Source organism: Ovis aries, chromosome 18, assembly GCF_016772045.2.
Source record: "Ovis aries strain OAR_USU_Benz2616 breed Rambouillet chromosome 18, ARS-UI_Ramb_v3.0, whole genome shotgun sequence".
Taxonomy (NCBI): Eukaryota; Metazoa; Chordata; class Mammalia; order Artiodactyla; family Bovidae; genus Ovis; species Ovis aries.
In genome coordinates this window covers 20,162,704-20,181,896 of record NC_056071.1, presented here as the reverse complement: position 1 = coordinate 20,181,896, position 19,193 = coordinate 20,162,704, and the positions used below count along the sequence as shown (strand labels likewise).

General features: G+C 54.2%; 1 long non-coding RNA gene across 3 annotated transcripts in view; it reads right to left on the bottom strand.

Moving 5' to 3' along the window:
* LOC114109005 (uncharacterized) overlaps nt 1-17,174 on the bottom strand; it is a 30,815-nt gene extending 13,641 nt beyond the window's left edge. The window contains exon 1 of one of the 3 annotated variants that reach the window (XR_006056802.2): nt 17,055-17,174. This is a non-coding gene — a long non-coding RNA (uncharacterized LOC114109005). Of the gene's footprint in view, nt 1-6,447; nt 6,496-7,318; nt 16,738-17,054 lie in introns of those variants that run through there. The other 2 variants (XR_006056803.2, XR_003585703.3) reach the window with 2 other exon arrangements.
* Nucleotides 17,175-19,193: the final 2,019 nt, after the last annotated feature.

Genomic DNA, 19,193 nt, shown 5'->3' with positions numbered 1-19,193 from the left:
AAAGCCCAGGCTGACTCCTAAGGACACGAGGACTCACGGGGGACTCAGGCACCCCCAGGCAATCACCCAATGCCTCTAGCTTCTGCGACACACCTCACGTGAACACCCCAATGGCATCTGGCTTAGAAAAGAAGGGCAGATTCTAGATTACTTTTATCACTCTCTCTGCTCCCCAAGAGACAGGCCTTAAAGGAGATAAAGTATGCAGAGCGTTAGCGCGGAACTTGGCACAACGTAAGTGCTCAATAAATGGCTCCCGTCACCATTATCATGACTCATTACGGTCTCCTGGCTGCCCACTCCTCACCTCCCGGCTCGTGTGAGGAGCCCTCTTTTCATAACCTCGAGGCTTAACGGAGCTCAGAGGCCCTTAGCCCAGCCCAGGGTTTCCAGGGCAGGAAGTTTCAGAGATGGGGAGGTAACTGGGAGTGAGGCTGGACCCAAGGTCAGGGTCCTCCGAGGTGAGAAGGCCCCTCTGCCCTCTGACAGCAGGATGGGCCCAGCGCCTCCCCAGAAAATCTCACTGAAGACTGGAGGCTTGGCAGAGAGCCAGGGCAGGAGGCTTCTCCAAGATGCTGGCTCCGAGCCAAGGCGCATCCCAGAAGCTTCAGCTCCCAGAGAGCAGCAGAGGCGGAGGGGAGAAGGGGTCACCAGAAGAGGGGCAACGAGGATCCCTCAAGCCAAAGGAAACCTGCTGCAAGTGGGTCTGGCGTGAACCTGGGATGCACGGCTGTCTGCTCGTGCCCTGAGGGCTCCACACATCTGGGAGACGATGAAATGATGAAATCACTTCGAGGACAGGAGTTGATGGGGGGGGGTGTTCCACCCCAGGACCACCCTCCTGTCATCTACATCTGTGCCCCTACAAACTCCACCAGGCACCACTAAACCGCCAAGCAAAGACTCTTCTGGGGTTCCCCACTGGCTCTCTTCTCCCCACCCATCCTAAAACCTAAGAAACACATGCTGCCTGTAGATTCAGGTCTTCTGTCTCTAAGGACTGAGGCGTGAAAAGTGTTAGTTACTCAGTCGTGTCCTACTCTTTGTGACTCCATGGACTGTAGCCCACCAGGCTCCTCTGTCCATGGGATTTTCCAGGCAAGAAAACTGGAGTGGGTAGTCAATCCCTTCTCCAGGGGATGTTCCCGAGCCAGGGATCAAACCTGGGTCTCCTGCATTGCAGGCAGATTCTTTACCATCTGAGACATCAGGTCTTCTGCGTCAAAGGACTGAGGGGTAATCCCCATTTAAAAGGCTGTACCAGCCTCCTGTCTGGCTTTTCCATGCACAGATATCTCATGGCCAGAGAGCTTTCAGGGGTAGATCAGCATTAGTTACTGAGTGCTGGGGCTGGAAGACGTCTTAATTCTCTAGTCTAGCTCAATGAAAATATGAGTGGCATGTATCACTTTAAAATTTCCTAGATACTTCCCTGCTGATCCAGTATATCTATTTCTGAGACTCTGTACTCCCAATGCAGGGGGCTCAGGTTTGATCCCAATCAGGGAACTAGAACCCATATGCTACAACTAAAGATCCTGCATGCCCCAACTAAGACCTGGCAAAGTCAAATTAATTAAAAATTTCTGGAAGACACACCAAAAAGTAAGAACAGTTAAAACCAATTTATTTTATTTTTTAAATATTTACTTGACCGTGCTGGGTCTTAGGTGCAGCACGCAAACTCTTAGTTGTGGCATGTGGGATCTAGTTCCGTGGCCAGAAACTGAACCCGCGCCCCCTGCATCCGGAGTGTGGAGTCTTAGCCACTGGACTACCAGAGAAGTCCAAAATTGACTTTTATTAAAAATTTTTTTTAATGCAGGAGGCTTTTAATAGTAAAGGGATGATTAATATAAGCTGCATGCGTGCATGCTCAAGTCACTGTCATGTCCGACTCTTTGCAACCAAATGGCCTGTAGCCCATCAGGCTCCTCTGTCTGTGGGATTTTCCCAGCAAGAATACTGGAATGGGTTGCCATTTCCTTCTCCCTAAAATTAACTTTAATAACATATTTTAACTCAGTATTATCATTTCAGCTTGTTGCACTCACTACAACTCATGAGACCAACAGTGGTTAGCACACCGGACAGTGCAACTCTTGACTCCAGCAACTGCCCCCATTTTTGGAGAAGGATGTGGCCCCAGTATCTGAGGAGGGGGCACTGGGTTAGAAAGGGAGGCCCCAAACTCGATCACTACAGCTGGGCCCATCGGCCTTTCCCTTCAGCCTCCTGGTAAATACTTGTGGCCTATGAAATAGATCATTTTATGATAAATACAATCCAAGGGGCCTGCGATTTAAACCTACTTGAAATAGACAAGCTGGAGAGGAGCAGAAATAGATATACTTGACATCACGCGCTCTGCTCCGGAACAAAGACCAACAGGAAGGAACAGACGGGAGGTTCTGGGAGATCTCTGCATGGGAGGCAAGTCTTGATGAGGACCTCTGTGTGTGGCATCCGTGAGCAGGGCCACCTGGCTCCTACAGGCTGTAAATACCCACACTCCAGCCCCGGGTCTGGTGATTCTGCTACCACGTCTCCCTGGAGGAACTACCCACAAAAGCTTCTCTCTGCTTTAGGAGGCAAGAACAAGTCGTGCATTTACCCAGTGCTTCTAGTCTTCTTACTCGGAGTCGCCATGCCAACACACAGTCATAATTACCGAGGAACGCGCCAATAGTGGCAGCATTGACAAAGACACTATATCAGGGCCTGTGAGCTAAGCAAGGTCAGGCTCCTCGCGGCCCCCAGCTTCCTGCCCACTTCCTTTATTCCACTCTGATCCATCTCTTTCCCTTCATTCTTTCTCTCCCACCCAGATGGTCTTTGATTATATTTTCTCTGCAAAGAAAGGCGCTATGGCTCAGTGTATAAAACACTTTTATAGCAATTAGGAGACAGGTTCTCCTTTGAGCCCCGATTTTAACTTGTGGGAAAAGTCACTTGAACATCTAGGCCTCAGTTATTTCTCTGTGAATCGGGAGAATATTTTTCGGACAGTGTCTATTCAGTGGGTGGGCGCCTGCATCTAATTTACCTACTAAATTTAGAGGCTGATGCGTGTCCAGTCAACTCTAAGATCTTCTTTATGATTAGCCCCAGAGGTACCAGAAGCTCAGGGAAACAAAAGAAGGTTCAGATCAGAGAGGGAGCTGGTTCTATCTAATACCCTGAGAACAGCAGGGCTTATATCTCCCCCCAGGAAGGGTGCAAATCTCAGAAAAGGAGCCAGGAGCCGCTGAATGGTGGCCTCTATCCGATTATAAAAAGATGAGTGGGATGGATGAGGACTATCAGACTAAGTGGCAAGCATACTGAGGCCCCTGTGAGAACAGGGACATGCACCCATTTAAAATGAGAGGTCAGGAAAAGAAGGCAGACAGCCATCACCCGGGCCCGGCACAAGAGCGCCCCGATTTCAGAACACCCAGTGCACCAACATCTGAACTTACAAAGGAGATAAATTGGAGGCTGATGATTAGCATCACAAAATGATTATTCCCTTTGTAAAAGGCTTCACTGCAGGACTGCTTTAAATAGTGCATTTAAACCATGATCTGATTTGCTAAATTCGATTTATACACATCTACTGCCTAAGCTGGCGTGCGGCTGTATTTACATGTCTTCCCTTGGCACGGAGAAGGGGAGAGGCCAGCCATTATTTGGGGCCTTTAATCCTTGTAGACAGTAACTAAGCTGGGGAGGTGGACCCTGTTTTTCTTCCACAGCTGGGGCTTTAGCTGTAGACTGGCCTCAGCTCTCCACTCTGCTATGCCTGGGCAGAGCTGGCCCAAACACGGATAGGGTCTGTTGGAGCCTTGCTGATTCCACGGGGGCTCCTCACCAAGAAGCAGACCCCTCCCACTTCCCCTCCAACCCCCCCCCCCCCCACCACACACACAGGGGTGACAACTTTCTAGTACAAATTTCCAGAGAATCTGGTCTATGACATGCTCACTAAATTTATTTAGCACGAACAGTTATCATGCCAGGGGTGCAAAGGCTACCTTTTGGGAGCCATGGAAATCTGCTAATCTGTATCAGTTCTGGGGATCTGATGAGCCACAGTCTGTGACTTGTACTTAAGCTGCAGGAACCAAACCTGAGCAGGCTCAGAAAGGCTGGCTTTGCACCCAAAGAAGACAAAAGAATGGGTCCACCAGGTCTCATAGCAGCTGTGTGTGCCGGGGCCATGGGAAAACTCTCCTTACTTCACAAAAAGACACTTGCAGGTCTCTCTGATGACATGTCCCTTCAAGAGAGAAATGACCCAGGGACTTCCCTGGTGGTCCAGTGGTGAGGACCCTGTGCTTCCACTGCAGGTGGCACGAGTTCACTCCCTGGTCAGGGAACTAAGATCCCACACACAACGGAGCCAGAACAAAATAAAAACAAGAGAGAAGTGGCCCCTTCCTGTTAGGTCCAACAATGTGATAGGAGCTGGACAACTACCAAAAGGGGGAAATCACCTAATTTACACCATCTGCCAAGAGAGGTCTAGGCAATACATGGGCTCAGGGATGCTCAAGAAACAAAGCCCTTCCAGGGGACTGAAACCAGAATGTCTCTCTACCACCAGATATTCACAGATACCCACAATGAGGAGACCAGCCTAGCACTAGGAACCAGGGCAAACAAATTTATAGTGGGGATGGAGCAGTCACTAAACACAACTAAACCATTGCTGAGAACCCCACGAAAGCCGCTCATTAGAGGATGGAAACTGGACTGGGAATCAGGACTCCTGGGTTCCATTCTTTGCTAAGCAAACTTCATGACTTTGGGGGAAATGAATCTTTCTGGGCTGGATCCTCGTCTGTGACATAAGCCACTGACCTGTGTAATCACCAAGCCTTAAATTTTCTATAAATCTTCTAGAGGAAATAGAAGTCCCTATCTCTAAAAATCCTGATGAGCTTCCTTTTTTGAACAAGGTTATTAATCATCACGCTTTCTTCTTTCTCTTGGCTGCCAGGAGGCTCAGAATCACAATATTAAATTAGAACATCTGCTTTAGGATCAGACAATAAAGAATCTGCCTGCATTGCAGGAGACCCAGTTCAATCTCTGGGTCCAGAAGATCCCCTGAAGAAGGGAATGGCTACCCATTCCAGTATTCTTGCCTGGAGAATTCCATGGACGGAGGAACCTGGCAGGCTGACAGGACTGAGCGACTAACACATTTAGGCCAAGAGGTTGGGGATGATGGGGTGACAGGAGAGTCCTCTTTTGTGAGCCCTCTTAGGTGATGTGGGGATGAGGGCTTGGATTCAGGACAGGCTTGGTGTGTGTTTGAGAGATGAGACCACAACAGATGAATCCATGAGTCTGCTGTTATTTATGCAAGTGCAGTCTGTGGGTAAGAACTCAGGCTTTGGGGAAGACAGGCCTGAATCCACCTCCTGGCTCTGCCACATCTTAGCTATATAGCCAAAATCACGAAGAAGGAATCATCACCTTATGTATCAAGCTGAGACTCCGATGCATGCTTAGCAGCGGGCCAGGCACAAAGCAGGACTCAAACACAGAGAACATTACTGGAATTTCTTAGTCTGCACAAACGCATAAGCGTGGAACCTGCTTTAGGGCCGCGGTAGGACTGAGTTTAATTTTTCAACCAGGTGGACGGGGTTGGGGGCGCATTAGAGCCATAGCTCTGGCTTTGGGGCCGAGACCTGGAGGGGCCGACCTCAAAGTGGCTCCAACTGGCCAGCGGAGGACGCGACGGCCCCGAAGCAGTCCCGGATGATGAGAGCGGTGCCTCCAGGCCCGTCTTGTCCCCCACCACCGCGGCGCTGCGGAGACCCTCCGAGAGACTGCCGCCCCCATCGGCGGGGCTCTCTGCTCCTCAGCCCCCTCTGTCCCTCTCTTGCGCTCCAGCGCACAGCCAGTCCAGGGAAGAGTGGCTACGGTGAGCTCGCCACTCGGGCCTCGCCGTTTCAAGAAAACCGGACGTCAGAAATGAGTGCGAAGCGGGCCCGCGGCTCCAGGTTCCAACATAACCTCCCTGTCCCGCCCGGTCCGCTCCAGCCCTGCCGCAGCCGGCTCGGGCCGAGGGGGAAGGCCGTCTCGGCCCCCGTCTGATGCAGGTTAAGTGAGGCGAGCTCCGGCCTGGCGCCTCTTTTTTCGGCCGCAATGCGCAACAGCCGGGCTCCGCGTCTCCGGCCGGGTGGGAGCGCACGGAGCGGCCTGGGGACCGGGGGAGCCGCGACGGAAGGTCCGGGCGGGAGCTGGGAAGGAGGACGGCGGCCGTTCCCCTCGCCAGCCGCCCCACTCCCCGGGGTAATTAAGGCCCGAGGGCCTGCCCGGGGCGAGCGGCGGCCGGGACGCAGAGGGCCGGGCGCGCTCGACGCGCTTCCCGCTTCTGTGGGCCTGCGGCCCGGCAAGCGCAAGGAGGGACGAGGAGGAGCTCGGCGGGGCCGCGACGCCGCGACCTACCTGGTGCCCACGCAGCCATCTTGCCGCCGCTCCTCGCGCTCTCAAAATGGCCTCCCGGGCCCCGCAGCGCGCCCCACCCGAGTCTCGGCGCCTGCCAGGAGGTCACGGCTGCGGGCTCGCCGCCGCCTTTCCCGCCGACCTCGGCCCGCCCCGAGGGCCTCCCGTTAGCTCAGCCCCCTTCCTCAGAGCCCGCGCTGCGCGGCCCGTGGGCGCGTCTGGTTCCGAAGGCCGCAGGCCCAGGCAGTGCCCCGGGTATACACGAGGTGTGAAGGCTTACAAAGGAGTCTCGCTCAGCTCAGGCTCGCGCCCCGCTGCGGCCCTCGAGTCTGTGCCGGGGACTCCATTTTCTTCAGCTGCACCCTTCCCGGGCCAGCCGCGCACTCCCAGGCGGAGGGGCAAGGCGCGGGCTACTGGGGGCCTCGGCCTCCCGCAGAAAGCCGACGGGGGGTGGGGGGCGAGACCTGGTGTCCAAGAAGCCAAAGCCGGAAGCGTCAGGGCCGCCATTTACGTGAGGCCTACTGTGTGCTACCCGCCTGCTCTGCGCCAGCCCTGCCGAATTGTATCACAAAGCACCGCAAGCCAGACAGTGTGTTGTTAATGGCATCTCACAGGGCGTTGGGCGTGTGTGTGTGTGTGTGTGTGTGTGTGTGTGTGTGCGCGCGCGTGCGCGCGCGCCATTGGATCTGGGCTTAGGGAGGAGGGGACGCCTTTCTGGTGACCCCAGGTTAAAACACAGCCGCTCCACCGTCCCGAGCTGGGAATCGCCCAACCCCCAGGCTGCCGGCCGGCCGGCTCTTGGAGACAACTCAGGGCAGAGGTGGGGTGCAGGAGGACAGTTCCTCCTTCCATTCCCTGGCTCTTGGCCACTCACCTTGCCTCCGGCGCGCCCTCCTACGACAGAGCCCGTGCCCACTGCTACTTCGTGCCGGCGAAGAGGGCGCCGAGCGCAGGCGGAACGGCGCCAGGAGGCAAGCGCTAGCAGGGCAGTAGCTGCAAAACAGAGCGGAGAATCAGGAGCCCCCGCCTCCCCTTCTCAACCCATGCTGGCCCAGAAGGGCGCCCGCGTCCACTCGAAGGTCAGGTAGAGGCGTATGCGTCCTCCAGGTCAAGACCACAGCCCAGGGAGGCCTCTGGGCGCTCTCCGCGAGTCTCTCACTTGTCTGCCCAGGACTCAGGAGGGAAGACAGGGCGGAGGGGAGGGGACACTGGTGTACTGGCCAAGGGGGATTCCGGCCCGGCCCAGAGCTCCATACGGCCAGTGGGCCAGGCATCCACCCACCAACGAGAGTGCCTTGAACCCCTAGGAGGGTCTCTAAGAGCTGGAGCTCCAGAAATGGAGAATCGTGAGTGGGGCACCTGGGTTAATGCAGAGGCTACAGCGCCCCAAAACACTCCTGGCTCCCCTCACAGATGTTCATGAATCCTGAGATTCAGAATCTGCCAGAGCTGGGATGCCAGGCGCCTACTGTTAGGAATCCCCAACCCCCGAACTGACAAGGACCAATTGGTTATGCCCTCTTGGTGAGAAAGTCAATCCCTATACTGCTCCCTTCAAGTCTGTAGACATTGGTGTGTCCTCCCCAGCCTGCCAAGCTTGGGCCTTTATACCCGGTCTAGCGCCGTGCCCCCCCCCCATCCCCCAGAAAACTGGGTGCACCTTGGAGTCTTGTTTCCCCTCTTAATTCAGGGGCCTGGGGGCTAATGGCAGGCACTGGTCAGTTCTCCCAGGGGGTTCTGGACATCCACTGGTGCTTTCACTGTCTCCAGCAGGTGGAGGTTTGAATTTCAGATCCAAGTATTCATGTGCACCCCGGTTTGACCCTGAAGATAGCTATCATTGACTTAGCACCTACATATGCCAGGCGCTTTATTTGTATATTTTACTTAATTCTTACAGGACCCCTGGATGTGTGGGGAATATTATTCCCATTTCACAGATGGGGAAACAGAAGCCCACAAAGATGGTGTGACTTGTCAAGGATACACTTGAGCTGTAATGGCTAAAGCATGTCCTCAAATCCTGCCTCACAGGCATGGGCAGCCCCACCCCACCCACAGCTGCTGCCCTTCTGAAATCTGGACTGCTGCATTATTAACCCATTCCAGGATAGTCCTGAGCCCTCCACCCTAGTGCCTCAACTCAGGATTGTCACTCGGAGGGGCAGAAAGGGTCACAGAGGAGAACATGTCATCCTGCTCTCCCCATGACCTGTGATGGGGAAATTCTGCAACTCTTCTGCCCCCCAGCCACCCCCCCAACCCCGTCCCAGAGGCATTTCCACCCTCTTTAGACTGGGTCCAGAACCTTGAGGGAACCTAGCAAAGCCTCAGACTGGCCATTAATCCGCTCCTGAGTTTTAAAATCCCAGTCTACACAGTCAAAGAATTGGGTGACCTGTATTATAATCAAGATAATTCAAACAGGAGAAAATGAGATGAAGGGGCAGGAGGGCATGATATTTTTACACATAACCCCAGTGGAGACCTGGGGGGATTCAGGAGCTATAAAGACGAGAGTTATGAGGAAATTCCCCTGTCTCTGTTTATCTGCAAGAGATTTCAATCCCAATTGATAATCAGACAGGAAGCTAGCTATAACTCCCCCAGCCTTCAAGCTGAGAGGTGCTTTTTTCTTTAAATGACGTTAATGTGACGTTAATGTTTTTTTTTCTTTCTCTCGTTCTTTTTTATGAAACCTCTACAAGAAACAACTTCTAATAATTAAAAAATTATGTCCATTGAACCAGAGGTGAAAGAAAGATAAAGCAAAATGGTGAGGGGGAAGTTTGGGCTTTTTCAGAAGAGGACCAGGGAGACAGCCCCACCCTCAGCTGCCTGACACAGCAAAGATGGCAGCTGAAGGTTGCGATGGGGTGGGTACAGCCAGACTGGAGAGACACTAGGGAACAGGGGAAATGGAGGGAACAAGAATCTGAAGTCACACACTCTCCAGGGGACAGAGGAGAAAGGTTCCTTTCAAAATAAACTCAAGTGGAAGAGTGGGAGACCAGCCTAACTTGGGACAATGGCCGTGATACCCAGCCCCCCACCCCGGTCCAGTTTGCAGTCCATCCCCACCCTAACAAGACAGAGAAGGTTGGAGAAATGGCACTCCGCACATCCCTGCAACACACAAAGAACCCGGGTTTGGCCAGAGACAGAGGAGAGCAGCTCCACTCACAGTACCTCCTAATTCATGGGGGGACACAAACTAGGTTGCATGCTGGTTGCGGGGCGGGGGGAGGTGAGGCTGACCAGTGAGGGGCTCCAGTGCTTGTGCAGATGGAAACCGAAAGGAAGTTCTAATTAGCACAAAGCCGGCACCTTCCATTAATAGCTCTCCATCAGCTCCTGGCTGCTACTGATGGGAAGCAAGTTGCAAAGGCAAGTGTGAGCTTCACCTGTCCCCCATCGTTAACAGACCTTAGGTGAGATCAGGGCTGTCGTGAAGGAAGACCACCCCAATCCAGCTGCCCCACCCAAACAAATCTAATTACAGGTCGGGCTTCTGGACTCACTCAAGGGGAGCGTGTTTAACTTGACGCGTCCACAGACATGAAATCTAAGAAGTCCTGGCACACACTCTATGCATATGACACTAGATGGGTCAAACAGATCCCTGGTAGGTGATAGCAGAAGAGGGTTGGGCAGGGATTGACTGGGAAGAGGCAGGAGGGAAGTTTCTAGAATGAGGGAAATGCTGTCTTGAGCGTTGGTTACATGGATGTAAATGCACTGTACACCTATAGCTGTTTCAATGTGTAAATTTCACTTCTAATAATATATATGTAGGTGTAGACGTATGTGGCAGTATATCTCAAACATATGCACACAAAGGTCTCAGCTGATGACCGATTTCTCCATAGCCTGTGATCTCCTGGATGTGAATGTTCACACCCTTTTCAAGGGTCACAGTAGAGAAAGGGGTCGGAGCAGATGGGGAAGTGGAGCCGGGCACATCTCCCAGACACAGGGCCTGGGCTGGCTGGGTAGGGAGGTTGAAGGTCTGAATTGAATCAATTAGCTGCAGAAAACTTCAGAAAAGAAGTAAGGCCCTTCATAAAAACAAAGCCCCCTCCTTAATCCCCAAAGGCAATCCTCTCCCCCATTCCCATGGCCATTCCTCAGTAAACAAAGAAATCCCTCCTTCGACATCCACACCTCAATATTCATTAGGAGCGGACGTTAGAGACTGCATTCCAGCCTCCCTGAGTGCCCTAACGACTGGAAACCCAAAGGCAGAGGACTGAGGGGGGTCTCCTCTCTCGGTCTCTCCCTCTGCTTTCTCTCCACAGTTCCTCTCCCCTTCTTACGGAGGTCTGTCCTTTCTCTCCTCCCCTCTCTCCCTTTCTTTTCCTCCTTTTCTTCAAATTAGTGAATCAGCAAATCAAGGCAAAGACATCACTAACTGTACTTTGTTCATTTATTTTGACAAGTGCAGTTTAATTTTAATTATTTATGATAATACTTCATAGTAGACGAGTAAATGTGCTGGGGTATATTTGGTAACATTAATGAAGTCTGCCTAATAGGAACCTTCACTCCAGCACCCTGCCTGGAGAGCTGCCTGCTGGAGAAGTGGGGTGAGACCAGTGATCTGTGATAGGGTTTGCAATTTTTTTTGTGGGGGCAGGGGTGGGAGTGGGATGAGGAACTTAATGGGTTTGAGGATTAGCGAAGGGAAAATTAACCCAATTCTAGAGAAGAGGCAAATATGCGAGCCCATAATCATGTATCGATGTGGACTGTGTATTTAAACACCAAGAGAGCACACTTTGTGATAAGGAAGCCCAGGCATGCACACATCGCACATGCATATTTACACATGAATCTCAAATATGCAAATCAGCAGAGGCCCAAAGAAATTAGGCTCTGGGCAATTAAAAATTGAAATAAAAATGGAAAATGGGATACACAGAGTTCTACATCTCTTCAAAGTATCTTCTTCCTACTTATCCTTCGTTTCAAGTGGGCAAACATGGTGCAAAATGTGGAAAATAATAAGAAAGGTAGAGAGGGTTTCCTTCACTGGTGACTACTTGGGAATATTCCCTCCAGTACACAATGAACCATGAAAAACTGGTCTCAATCAATGCAGTGTTTGAAATGGGAGTGATCTTTTTACGGCTCTTCCTTAACCCTGCTGCCATCCTTAACATAACTGATTGTCATATAAGTGTATGATTCAGTTTACAGATCACATATATACACGAATGGGTATACTGTACACACAGATGTTCAGTCATTTGGTCCACGCACACAGATATCTGGTACACCTCAAGACATAAGCCTCCAAAGCATTTACGTTATTATCTACAATAATGATAGACTTATCATAATACAATTAATGCTTAATTTTTAATGTAAAGAAATAGTTGACCCTTCATTTAAAAATAATAGGGAAAAAAAAAAAAGTACCTCAAGGTTCCCTGTTTCCCATCTCTGTCTTGCTTGTTCATACTCAGGGTGGTGTAAGGACATTTCAAGAGACAGAAGTGGGTTACCTTAAGACCAACTCCACTGCCTGCCTCAAGAAGAGACCAGGATTCTCCCACAGTCTACAGACTAAATTTGGTCCAGCTCTGGGGTCAAGAATGAAAACTCAGCGATTGCTGGTTTCTCTTACTGGATGATTGCAGTGGAAAAAACCAAGGCTGCTCCTCAAATAAGGTGTGCCAAAGGCGCAGATAAAGGGGCGCTTTTTTTGGCATAGCCATGTGTGTGAGAGAGGGTTAGTAGAACCTGCCTGCACCCATGAAATGCCTTATAACAACTCCCTGACCTCCAACCAGAGGGATATCTTGGCCATTAGAGCAGGATCATCAGCTGGAGACACCTGGCTCCCAGCCTTTTCGCCTGGCTCCAAGCTCCTCAAGCCCGTCTCCTTAAAGCCGTGGCCTGGCTCTGGCGTGGGAAAGGCAGTTTGGAGCTTTTCACAAATCCAGTATCCCCTTGAACCAAAACCAATTAGCCTGGCCCAAGGTCCTGTCATTGAGGCCCTGGCCCTCTTTTCAAACCCCTGCGGCTCAATTGCGGTGAGGGGCTGGCCAGTGAATGCCCGGACCACTTAAAGTGGTGCTTAAGCCGAACCGGCCTGGAAGGAAGGAGCCAGCACTATAGGAACTGCAGCGGCCCATTCTCAGAGCCACTGACCAAGGTTTTGTTCCAGGCACAGCCCCCCACCCCCGACTCTATTTTGAAAAACCCTCCCCTCCTCTCCAGTTCCCAGCTGTCTAGAAGAGAGATGAAAAGCTGGCTCTAGGAAGCCATGAGACACCCAAACTTGGCTACCCCAGACAGAGAAGACATCCCTGAGTTCTGTCCCCAGTCACCTTGCCCTCCCTGCTAAAGAAGGAGGTCTAACATTGATAGAGCTCCTACTGTGCACTATGATCCATCATGAGCCTGCACACCAGCCCACCTTATGGATGACATTAAATCTAAGAGGATGTGACTTGCCCCAAATCACAGCACCGGAGAGCAAGGCAATTTGGAGGGGGGGATCTCTGAGAGCCCCAGAACACCACTCTCTGAGGAAGAGAGACACAGAAGAGGGTAAGAGGTTGACCAAGATGAGAGACAGAAGGGAACACCACCTGGAAGAATGGGAAAACTCCTGAAAGAGCAATTCCCAGCAAGCTCAGGTCTCCACCAAGGCACTGCCCACATCATCCATTCTCCCCCTGCCTGACCCAAGCTGAACTGGGATAGGAGTAAGGATGAGGTGCCACAGCCTTCCTCCAACCCCCACCTGTCACCACCTTCCTGTCCAGGCGGATTGAAGACTCACCCTCTGTGATGGGCGGCACTGCCAGGGCGCCCTGACTGTCGCCATGGTGACGCGCATCCCACCCTAGGCCAGAGCTGATTGGTCACTCCATCCAGGCTGATGGAGGGGGGCTAAAGTCTAGGCGGGATGGGGGACCGAGACACCCCGACACACACACACACACACACACACACACACACACACACGCGAGAAAGACAAATGCCAAGGGGGAACTGAAGGCTATTAAAATGGCGCCGTGGCCTCTAAGGGGCCGCTGCGCTGGGTGCGCATAACCGGGTTGGAGAAATCTGGGCGGTTTTCTTGACCGCGCCGCGTCGCCTGGGACCTGGAGGACGCATAAATCCCGCTGGGGCTGCCCCGGGGCTCGGAGCAGACCACTCCCTGCCTCTCCCCGACCTAGGCGTACAGGACTGCACACCCCAGCTGGCCGGATCCGCCCTGCGCACGGCACGTTCGGGCTGGGCGAGCGCGGCGGATTAGCCCTGAGCCCACAGACCCGAGGGCGCGGGGCCCGCGCGTTTGGGGGTGTGAGGGCGGGGCGGGACGGCGGCCGCGCCTCTAATCCCAGCGCTGCGTGTGGGAGCGGCCGGATCAGGGAATTAGCGCTGTAACTTCGGATTAGTAACGCTCGCTAAATGAGCGCCTAATTCCGACCCTTCATGCTTTTCAGCGTCGCGGCTGGGCCCTGAGAGGCCTTCTGGCCTCGCTCCCTCCGCGCTCAGGTCCCATTTCCCGGGAGGTCAGCCCGCGACCGTGGAGAGCTCCCTGACCACCCTAGATCAGGCCTCTAGCCGTGCCGCAGCCTGATTTTCGGCGGCGCCCAGCGATGCCAGCTTTTCATTCGCTGGGCAGAGGCCCCAGCAGGCACTCTCGGTTGGGAGTTCGTGGACTACTGAGCAGGAAACCCTTTACGTCTCACTCACCACGGCGGCTACCCTGATCCTTGCCCTACTAGTGGCTTGCCGTGCGACCTTTGGCGAGAAACCGGGCCTTACCGAGCTCGCTGTTACAGATGTCAAATCGAAGAGGTTAGGTAAAGAGCATCTTTGAGACACCAACCACTCCCAGCTTCCAAGCTCCATCTTTAATTGCGTTCTCAGGCTCCCTAAAGCCTTTTTGAGTGGGTAGCAGACATGTGGGGCAAAAATGAAGCCCAAACATGGGGAGCCTAGTGGCCAGAGGAGGCTTGGGGGAAGGCCTCCCTGGGGCATGGGGAGAAGAGCCAAGAAGGGCCAAGGCCCAGCCGGCTCCTCCAGGCCCGGGCAAGCCAGATAAGGTTTGATGGGGTGAGGCATCGATTTTGACTCTGTGCCTCAGGCTTTCAGTGTCCAGAGGGGATGTCAGTATGGCTCTGTTAGGGCCGGACATTCATACCCTGAAGCCCAAATCCGGCAGGTTGGCCTCTTTAGGAGGGGCACTTCTTAGTGGGTGTAGGCTGGGGTCCAGGAGATTAGGATGGAGGCGCTCTCTGTCTGCCAAAGCCCCGCCATGATCCTTTCCCTGACCCAGGGGTTTGCATCAACGAATTTTCGTAATAAGCGGAAAGAAAACCGTATTCTCTCCTGCTCAGACTCCTCCTCCCCTGACCTAGATTTCAGGACTGACCAGAGGGTTTGAGACCCTAGTGTTTAAAAACAAACAAACAAAAAATTCATTTGAATTGTGTAGACACAGCTGTGAAGGTGCAAAGCCATCAGGCTACTAGAAAGACTAGTTCTTGCAAAATAGCAAAGGATAGGGATGGTGGGAAGGGAAGATGGAAACCCGGGACCCAGGGCCAGCTGGCTGGGAATGGAGGCAGGAAGGGCTGTTCTGGTTTCTTCCGAAATGGGGTCACAATCATTGCACAGACTCCCAGGTGTGCTGAGAGGGGAGGGCCGACCCCAGGGATGCTGCCTGTGGCCTCCAGGATCCTGAAACAAGATAGCCATCCCCTCCCTGCCTCTTCCCAGGGAAAAAGGGGAGACTGGCCTTTAAAAATGGGAGGCGGGTATCACACAGGATCCGTGAAAACCTTCTACCTGGTGATTATCTCTAGGGAGGAGAAGGGGGACAGAGGGAGGATAACTTGAACTTCCCTGCCTAATCTTTTGTTTTCTTCTTTAATTTTGTGTTCAATAACTAACACATTCAAGTGGTTCATAATTCAAAAGGTGATGTAGTGGAAAGTCTCCATCCACCATTAATCTTAGCCTCACAGTTCCTCTCCAGAAGGCCGACGGACTTCCTTTCTGTACTGTTTGAATTTTTGCCTTTTACACATATAACCCATTAAAAATTTTTTTTTTTGTTGTTAAGCAAAGACAAAACAAAAAGGCTTACAGGGATAAAAAATGGAAAAAGATTTCTGTAATTAAAAGAGGACTGGGCAGGTTCTGGGTAAGATGATGGGAATGATAAGCCATATAAACACCTGAGGGAGATGGTCTGGGGAGTGAAGTGGGCAGAGGTGGGAACAAGACCTGGGCCCAGCTCTGCAATTCTGAGCTGGGAGACCCTGCAGGAATCACTCCAGGCCTCCTGATTTGTTTCCCCCTGTATAAAAGGGTAATAGGATGGAGGGCCATGTCTAAACAGTGGCTCAAGTTCATTCCGCCTGCCTGTCATAGCACTCACACAGGTACATTCCTAGAAACCCCCCCAAACCATCAGGAGATCTGAACCCACATTGGCTGCTTTCTTCTCTGAAGCATGGCATGGTGCAGGGCTGGGTCTACAGCCACTCATCCCTGGGAGCTCGGGAGGTTCCAGGGCTTCCAGGACAAGTCAGTTGCCAGGGAGGAAAGTGACCTGGAGGCAGATGAGGACCGCAGGAGGGACCCCAGCGCTGTGTGCTGTGTGGGAGCCTGATACCCATGCAGTGAGCAGGGGTGCGTCCCCACACCCCCACACCCAGCTAAGAGGGGCTGGGAGCCTGAGTGGCCGGGTGTGCTGCATTGGGTTGCCATGGGAACGGAATGCAGATTTCCCCCAATTGCTTTTTTATTTGCTAGACATTGTAATACATCTTATGTTGCAAAGGGGTTGCGGGGGGTGGGGGGGTGCGGGAGACTAGTGGGAAGGCGCCGGGAGCCTGCCTGCACCCTAACCACTCCGGGAAGTTGGGGAGGCGCGGGCAGGAATGGCCGAGCCAGGGCTAGTGCAGAGGTTGGCGGGGTTGAGCTCCGTCCTTCCCGCCCGCTGGCTGGCCAGCGCTCGGTTTGTATGCAGGGCAGAGCCGGCCCGTCGGGGAGGGAGGCCCCCCGCCCCAGCCCCTAGCCATTGAGCGCACTCCTCGCCGGTTCTGCTCCGCTTCACGCTGCACACAGACCCCCCAACTGCACACAAAGGCAGCTGCCAGAGCCCGTGAAAAGTGATCAAATTATCAAGAACTTGACCTCACCGAGGGGCGAGGCTCCGGCAACCCCCAAGCCGTATGCTAATGACGCTCAGGGACTGACTCGTCGAATAATTCGATAAAGGGCGCATTGTTAGCGGCAGGGCAGCCCCCCTGCCCACCCTTTCACTTCCCCCCACTCCCACCCCCTACCGGCCACTGTCTCTCTCGGTCCACATTTGCATCCCAAAATCCCCGTCCGCAGCTCCGGGAGAGGATTGTTCCAGCCTGATTTATGGGGTGAAGGCGAAGGCTGGCGCCTTCCCCGCCAGCGACCCCTCTGCAACCCCAACTCCCTTCCCCCAGCCCGCTCCACTTTGGGGTTCCAACTTCGGCGCTGGGGGATGGGTGGGGGCGGGGAAAGAGGAGGAGGAGTGGGGAAAGCAGGCGAGTTCCTCCAGGGTTCGGAAAGTGTCTCGGGGGACAGCCGAGGTCAGGTACCTGGTCCGGGCGCGGCCGCTCCGCCGGGCTGGAGTCCGCTGGGCCGGCACTGGGCTTCTTCGGGTTCCTCGGGCTGGTGGGGGCCGGGGCGGCCGGCAGGACGGGCGCTCGTCCGCAGAAGTTGTGAGAGTCATTTCTACTTTCGGTTATCTAGCTTTATGACGGCTCTGTGGCACTCATACAGCTAGATAACCAAAGAGAGAAACGGGCCTCCCTTCGCCACCGCCGCTGCCGCGCCGCTGGCCCCACGTGCCGCTGCCCACCGGGCGCGGAAACCGGAGCGGGCGCCGCTCTCGGAGCCGCGGGCGCACGCGGAGAGCAGAAGAGGACCGACAGACACACAGACACACTGACTCCCAACAGCCGAGGCCGGCAGCCCCCGCCCAGTCTCCTCCACCCCTCCCTCCTTCGCCCTCCTAGAGCGTTCCCGCCCGGCTCCCCGCGCTGTCCGTCCGGGCACCGACGCCGGCTGCCCGCTCCGACAGCGCCCCGGGGCGCACCGAGGGCACCCGCGCGGCGCTCGTCGGCAGCCCCGGGCGCCCCGGCCGCCCCCAGCGCTCTGGACTGCCAGCCCTCCTCTCTCAGGCTAATCGCCCCGCGGGGAAGTGACGTCAGTCCAGGGGTTGACCAATCACCGCCTCTCATTCAAATCCCAGCCCCCTTCCCGCGCTCCGTACCACCCAGCCTTACAATGGCCTCGGCGTTCACAGCTTCCCCTCCGCGAGCGCAGGGAGCGCCCCCTCTGCTCTCAAAAGCGCTGGGGCTGCGCGCCTGGGTGCGCACCGTCTGGCCTTTCCCCCCAACTCCTTTGCCTTCTCCCAAGTCCCTAGGAGCCTGGCAGCCACCGCGGACCAGCAGAGTTAGGGAGCTATGGTGACAGGTTTTGGGGACGCGCTCTTGGGGCGTGGTGAAGGTCTCCCTAGAACGGCCAGAGATACGCGCTTGGGAAGCCGATAGCCGAGACGAGGCGCTATTTCACCTTTAACTTCCCTTTCCTTCTCCCACGCCCTGCCCCTCACAGTCGACCCAGCCCACGCGCCTGCCGAGACTGAGTGAGAAGGGAGGGAGGAAGTAAATGTACTGGTGCGCGTGGGTCGGTGTCCCACCCATTGGTGCGTGCCTGGCACCCAGAGGCTCCGGAGCCGTACGACACTTGGGCCAGGCCCTGGCACTCAGTACCAGGCTGCTGGGTCCCTCCTCTCTCTGCAAGCCTGGGAACGTACAACCGATTGTGCCCGACCCCTTGGAGATGTCCCTGGCCCGAACTACGATGCTGGTTACATTTCTGTGCCACTGAAAAATGAAAGCACAAAGCCTTGCCTCGGCTCTCCTTCTAGGACTCTCAGCACCCGCCTGGCCTACTCACTGCAAGTAGCTCCACGGGGGAAGGGGCTGCCACCCAGGACCTCCCAGAGTCACCCCCAAGTAAGCCTGACACAGACCTGAAGGCCCCATTGTAGCCTTCCAGAGGTGCATGGCCAGGGGCAGCCTTTCTCACTCACTCCAGCCATCATCCCTTTCCTCCTTGATGCTGTGGCCACCCTCCAACCGTAGGCACTGAGATTCACCTTTCCACACCAGCCATCCCAGGGAGGCAAAAGATTAAATGTGAAAAAAAATGTGTTATATTTGCTCCCAGATACCCCCCAGGGCGGGTAGTGAGTCCAAGAGCTAGGGAGAGATTTGGCAATGGAATAGGCAGGTGGATTCTCCACTTTCAGCAGCCAACACACCAGTTTTCTCTGACCGGAGACTGCTGCCACTGAGCAGAGCACCGGGGAGGTTGTGCGGAGGTACCCATGAGCATCTATTTTCCTAGGATCCAGGGGCGCTGAGCCACTCAGCCAGGCAAATCTCCACAGGATGTGTTCCAAACAGGAGGGCCAAAGAGGTGGCTTGGAAAGGATTTCATGATTTTTCTAAATATCTCTGATCTCCCTGATCTTTCCCTAAAAACAGGACACATTTCCATTTTGCCAAGTTCTCGATTTTGTCAATTCCTGTCGCCCCACCACTTGTCTCATCCTGAACCTAAATCCAAGGCAGCCTGCATCCCATTCCCATCCCAGTCCGCTTTTGCCAGACCAGACCTGGTGTTTACATATCTCCCCCCAAATCCCATTTTGCACATACATCCCT